This window comes from Sander vitreus, chromosome 17 (assembly GCF_031162955.1).
Source record: "Sander vitreus isolate 19-12246 chromosome 17, sanVit1, whole genome shotgun sequence".
NCBI lineage: Eukaryota > Metazoa > Chordata > Actinopteri > Perciformes > Percidae > Sander > Sander vitreus.
This window is the reverse complement of record NC_135871.1, coordinates 2,951,103-2,958,382: the sequence shown is the minus strand read 5'-3', so window position 1 is coordinate 2,958,382 and position 7,280 is coordinate 2,951,103.

Below are 7,280 nucleotides of genomic sequence, written 5' to 3'. Positions count from 1 at the left end.
CCGTGCCATCGGTGTCTGATTTTTTTATTTTCGTTTTGGCGTTTTTGGCCTTTGATTTGATAGGACAGCTTAGACATGAACAGGGAGAGAGAGGGGGAACGACATGCAGCAAAGGGCTGCAGGTTGGAACCAAACCCACGGCCGCTGTGGCGAGGACGTAGCCTCTGCACGCTCCACCAGTTGAGCTACCCAGTTGTTTAGAATCAATCACTAAATGCATTTATTATAATTATATTAAACTATTTTAATAATAATACATGGCTGATATATATTTGTTTTTAAATCTCACACAACCCCGACAGTACTACAAAGTACCCCTAGGGGTACGATTACCTGTAGTTGAGAAACACTGATCTAAGGTACAAATAAAACGCTCCTCCACATTGTGCATGCATGCACAAATTGATGTTTTTCCCAAGGGACACAAGGACAGTCCCAATCCAAATGCACCTAAGGACAATTAGACCTGGTCCAAAGTGTGGTTAACCCAGACAGACCCAAAAAGAAAGAGAAGACACTCATAGCCGCATACATCACCAGTTAATAAGCTACCACATTCCACTAGAGCAGCGGTCCACGTGGTTTTTCCGTCCACTCCATCTTGCCTTGTCTACTGATGTCTTCACATGATCAATGTTGACAGTGATCCACTTGGGTTTTAAGATACATATTGACACACATACTCAACACAATCCCAGTGAATATAATACAGACCTTGCCAAACTCAGATCCTGAGTCGGGTCAAAGACCTCGGCTTCAGTCCTCGAAACACTCATTGCTGATGATGCAATCCTAAATCGTTCTAGGTCAACATATAGAATAATTCATGGATTTAGTTTTTGGCACACGATCAGCAGTGAAGATATTGCAGCGGATGAACACGTTATGCATGGCTGCATATGGAATGTGGGATGGCATGAGAAGGCCTGTGTGATCATGATGATGGTTTTGATGAAGATGGACTTAATGTGACTGGCATACCACCGTGCAGTCCAAAGGTCACGGTTACAGATGGGAGGGTGAAACCAAAAGGGTCTGTTTCCTTTGGCAGGCGGGAATGGAACTTCCAAAACTCCAGCCAAAGACAAAAGAGACATTTCAAGTCGGCGTAAAAAATACTACGGAGGCAATTCTGAGGGCAGCCAAGACAAAAGATAAAACATAGTTGTCAGTAAACACAGCGGTGATGACAGGGCGAACCCAATCTGGCAACAGCGATGGAAACCATTACTTCCAACCGGACTGGAGCTTTGAAGATTGGAGGAATCTTTGGGTGGGATATCCATCCCCCCCCCCCACCCCACAACCAGGCACCCCAGCAGAATCCACCAGTACTCTCTCATTTGTACAGATGTCCAGCCAAATAGTGTGTGCGTGCGCGTGCGTGTGTGCGCGTGTGTGTGTGTGTGTGTGTGTGTGTGTGCGTGCGCGTGCGTGTGTGTGCGTGCGCGTGCGTCCCATCCTTCCTGTGTGCACAAATCCACAATGTACACACACATTCTGTACCTCGGCTCCCATGTTTCATCCTCTGCGCTCTCCCCGCGTTGTGTTTGTCGAGCTCTCAGGCCCAAATCCATTATTACCTCCTGAAATGACAACTCATTTCCACAAATGTAATCCCTTCCCTTGCCTGCGTGAGTCTGTAAAGTAAACACAGTGCTCTCTCCGTGAAAGCACAGAGCAAGGAGGGTAGGGACGCACTACTTCAAATTTGCAAATGGGGCCTTGGAATGGTGAACGCCAGAACCTAGGAGCGAAGATGATAAAGACGGAGCGTATTTGAAAGGATTTATTCCAAAGCACCACAGTCTTATGGATAGATATATATATATATATATATATATATATATATATATATAGGAAATACACTATGTCTTCTGGGAAGAGGAGGTAATAGCAGCAAGATTTTTCTATTGTCTATCTTAACAAAGAATGTCATCAATGAAGACTTGAATGTGAATGTATTTCTTCACAACTATACAAGTCTAATTACATTTTTTTGGGGATTTGCCTTATCTTGCCTTGTTTTAAGATGCTGCAGTAATGTTTTTAGCATATAGCATCATTATTATTATTATTATTAGTAGTAGTAGTAGTAGTAGTAGTATTATTATTAGTATTATTCATTTTCATCTTTTCCTTCAAGCCATCATCCATTATCAAGGAAGGTGTTCTAATTTTTAGATAATAGCTTGTCTTTAAGATTATTCTTATTATTAGTTAATGTGTCCCTTATTTCTTTTCAATAAGTTTATAAATCTCTTAGACTGGAAAGTTTCAGAAACCAGTATTAAATGCCCATCATGGTTTTCCAAAGCCCAAAGTGACATTTTCAAATGATTTTATAATAATTTTATCTGATCAACAGAACACCCAAAGACATCTCAATATAGCAAATCCCCACGTTTTTTTTTTAAAAACTGGAACCGGAGAATGTCTCACTTTTGTGCTTTATACATGACATGAACACTTTTTCAATTATCAAAACAGTCATTATGGTCAGTATAAGGCTTATTTCTACTGCAGGAACTTTACAACCTGTAACCCGGGGTTTCCCATGACCTGAACGTTTAGGAACTATGTGAGGTAAGCCTTAATACCTTATTACTTACCTTATTACCTAAGGGTAATAAGGTTCTCCCCCTGTATTTCAATGGAGTTATGGAGTCATGGAAGCGGCTGTGGACAGATAACAATGGAAGAACACCTCCTTTTACATTTACATGAACATGAGATGACATGTTTACTAGGGGTCAGCCCTATGTTCCCACATCTCTAAGATGGGTTAGGGTTAGTTTGTAATTGGCTACCAAATTGGGAGAAAGGGGGATAAAATCTGATAAAAATGTATGAAAAAGGAAATGTGCCTAATTTTGGAAAAACTAAATCTTAGAAATGTGGGAACATAGGGCTGTGGGAACATAGCAGAGATGGGGACTCGAGTCTGAGACTCGGACTCAAGTCGCACTTAAGTCGCACAAACAGCTGACTTCAAACTTGACTCGGACTCGACCCAAAAGACTTCAGACTCGAGCTTCGAGACTCGTCAACAACATGTTTTCATGCAATTATAGCTTTTTAAATCTAAATGTATTCATGTATTTTTTATTTTCATTTATTGCCGTATATACGTTTGGGAAACGTATGACGAGCTGCATGTGCCCAGCCCTTTGCCATAACGTGCAACGTAACGCATGCGTTATGCCTTATGTGCGCGCACTCACACATAAAAATACATTGACGATGGCGACACCAAGTCCTCCCGGAGTTGTGCCTTTTGTCATTAGTTTTGCTTTCAATAACTTGGTAAACAGTGAGCTAACAGCTACATGCAAGGTGTGTGGCACCAAGATAAATGATGCCGGATCAACAACGTCGAACTTCATCAGGCATCTCCAAACGCACCCAAATAGGTCAGTCACACACACGCTAAGAAAGTGAAACGTTACATTTAGCATATATCGTCACAGGTAACAAGCTAACCATCGCAAAGTTGTGCGCTAACGCTGGGAACAGGCACATTGTATCTTTATAGTTAGTAGTTGCTGAGGCTCAGACATCCATGGCGCACAGGAGGCGGGACGCCTGGATGATTTGTAGGCTATTAAGTGAACAAGGTGTACCCGGTCCTAGGGGCGGACTGGGACAAAAATTCAGCCCTGGCACCGTAGTCACACCAGCCCACATTACCATGCAGCCCCACCCACGGACACGTGCATTCACTAATTACATTTGTGTACAGATGGTGAAATAATATAAGCAGTACCTTATGTAACAGTTTTTTAAACACTTAATGTAAGTAACTGGCAAACAATGCTTACTACTTTTTAAAGAGCACACGTTTATAACAAATCTGTTTATGCCGTTTGTATGCTGTCGTTCTCTACAGTATGTTGTTCTTTGTTGTCACTGTCTGTCTGTTCGATTGTCCGTGTTCCTCTCTGTTGACACTGTACATATTGTCCGTCTGGTTCGCCATCTTTTCATCTGTTTTAACTCTCTAACTCTGCAATTTTAATATGTTTTCATGGCTGTCTGTAATTATACTTCAGGGTTTTTCCTTGCTCAGAATTGGCCTTTGCCCTTTATTTCATTATTTCATCCATGCGTGGCGCAGCGGATCCGTGCGCACTGTCACCTGCCGTGGAGACGCTGGCCTCACTAACCTCTCCTCCTCTGAGTCGGGTCTCCCTCGCGCTGGACTCAGTTTCACTGAGCATACTAACACTTAGAAAATAAATAAATTGCATTAGATCAGTGAGTTCAAACTGCTTATTGTGCGTAATTTGGACTGACACTGAGATGCATGTTGTTCTGTAACTGGTGTGGCGCTGCCACTATTCCCTTGATTTCCATCGCAAAGTGTTGTGCTAATGCTGGGAACAGGCACATTGTATCTTTATAGTTGTATCCATATGATGTGACAGCTTTAGGTTAATATTTCACCAGGTCAGAGGGCTAGAGGGAGATATTAAGTAGACCCCATGAAGTTATCCCACAACTGATTTTAATACTGTAGCTACTGTCTGGATGGTAGCTACAGGACATGCTTTCAATTCATGAGATTTAACAATACAGTGTAAGGGACAGATCAGATGGCCAGAGACTTGAGACTTGACTTGGACTTGTGGCAAAAGACTTGAGACTTGACTTGAACTTGCCCCTCAAAGACTTGAGACTTGACTTGGACTTCCAAAAAATGACTTGTGCCTATGTTCCATCTCTGGAACATAGGCACGCTCCCCATGTTTCAAGGGGTTGGCCCGGTCAGCGGCCCAAAGTGGCGCCCTGTACAAAAAGAACAAAACTTTGTTTTTCAGTTTCAGTTTGCTCAAATATTTTCCATGTACTATTGAGGTGTTTTATCCGCATTTGTGCCACGTTGTCCGCGTTCTGATGTGACGACACATCCTTGATTATTGACAGCACCGTAGGCATGTGATAGGAAAAAGAAGAAAGAAAAGGGCTATGTTACGTTCCCTAACGTTACGGGGCATTCTCACCAAAAAAAAACGATTTGTTTTGTGCGGCGGTGGGGGGGGGGGGGTGTCAATGAAACGGCCCATTTGTGTGATGTCCTGTTGTGTTCTTAAACCCCCCCCAACAAAGCACATATAGACTTTCACAATTGCTGGTTTCCGTCAGATTGTTTACAGATTACGTTTCCCATCGCAGTTGAAGGCAGCTTTATTTCACAGGAGAGAGAGAAGGAGAAGAGACGAGCGAGAGTTTCCTGCAACAACAAAGCACTCAATTAACATTTAGGGACCCTCATTATGCTACCGTTGAAGTTTGGTGATATTTTGAGCCTTTTTAGTGGTATAAATAGCGATTTGTTTTTACGTTCCCTGTGCCCCGAATACTAGCTTTGTAAGCTAATCGGCGGTCTGCGCTAGCGTCTTTCAAGCTAAAAACTCATTCGATTAGCATGAAAACAGAGTGGGTACATATGTTAATAACCCCTAGGTTCGTTTTGCGCCGGAATTGTCCTTTAAGGTTAGGGTTAGGTGCCTTGAAGGCAGCGGTCACAGCGCTGCCTGGAAGGAGCAGTTGGGGGCAAAAAAAACCGTCGAGCGTGTCTGTCGCCGATGCTATGCACCTGTAACCCTGTCAAGGAAAGGGTTAACAGAAACTTACTGTTGGCCAATCGGAGGAGGTTGTGCCAGACTCCCGCCTTTGGCTGAGTGACTGATCTGATCTGTCAGAGGGAGAGCAGGAGACGGTAGTAAAGTTTAACGTTGGTAGTCCCCAGAGAAGAAGTTGGTTATTTCATGGCGTAGATTAGAACCCAAATTGAAACGTAAGCAATAGAAATTGCTGAATGTTAGAACATTGTGTCAAATTGGTCGTCATCACTGTGATTTATAGAGTGTCAGGTTTAGTTCCATCATAGTGTCAAAACATGTTAGCTGACGTTGTTCAGTAGTTAGCTTAGAGATTATCGGCTAATGAGATTACTGATTTAGCGGGGGGGTGGTTAACACTTTTGAAAGGCACTGTGTCACATTCTCATTATCCCCCCTAAAGGTCTGATCTTATAATCGCCCCTGGTCTGGATAGTCCACACAGCCTAAACCTGCTCTGGTTTATTGGGATTTCTTTAAACCAATCACAATCGTCTTGGGCGGCGCTAAGTGCCGGACGGAGCAACGGAGCCTCTGCAAAATAGCCTCTGGAAGGAACTTGTTTTGGTGGAACATGTGTACGTTCAAAGGTTGTTTTGGTCGTGCAACAGAAAACTCAGATTGGACAGATAGTCTAGCTAGCTGTCTGGATTTACCCTGCAGAGATCTGAGGAGCAGTTAACCATAGTCCTCAGAAATCCACCAGAGGTTAGAACGCCAACACAAAGAAAGAGGAAGGTGATGGACATCCGGCCGGAAAGAGTGACGAGGGCGGAATTTCCGGCAGCACTGGAACAATCCCAAAAGTTGAACCTCATCGTGGATATAGATTACTTAATCATAGAACTTTTTAAAGATAATTTTTTGGGGGCTTTTCCCTTTATTATATAGTGACAGTGGATAGACAGGAAAAGGGGAGAGAGATGAGGGATGACACGCAGATAATACATACTCCCAAAAGATATCAAGTGAATCTGTTTTGTAAAACCAGATATCCTCACTGCCTCAATACAAAGGTTGAGCATCATGCATACCCAAACACACACACACACACACACACACACACACACACACACACACACACAAACACACACAGAGTGTGTCTCCTCCTCTACATGCACTCACACAGACAAACAACAATAACAAATTGTCCTCCATCAGCCTGCCCACCTATCCATCCCTCACCCTCAGCCACATCATATGTGACTGGTTTAATCGCAGGCCAATCACTGTCGGGTCACAATTAATAAAAGCCACAGCAGACGCAAATAAACAAGTCCAAATTGCTGCCTTAATCGAATGATGCAAACATCGGTGAGTCACAAAAGTTCACCGCCGCCACTGACAATTTCCTAATTGTATTCACTCATTCATGGCAATTTTATTAACATGGAGCGGATGTCTTCTGCCCTTCCACTGTCACAGCACCAGGGATCTAATTTCATTATTTTCCACAAGATTTGCTTGACTACTGCAGCCATGCTAGTGGCGCGCCATGGCCAGATGTTTATGCTATTTAAATGAGGAAGCAAAGCCTGTTGGGTAAACATAATTAAAGAAAGTTGAAGCTTCCTTTTTTTTTTTCTTCTTCTTACTTCTCCTCTTCCTTGCCCTCTCTTTGTCTACCTACCTCTTCTCCAACCTCTCTCTCTCTCT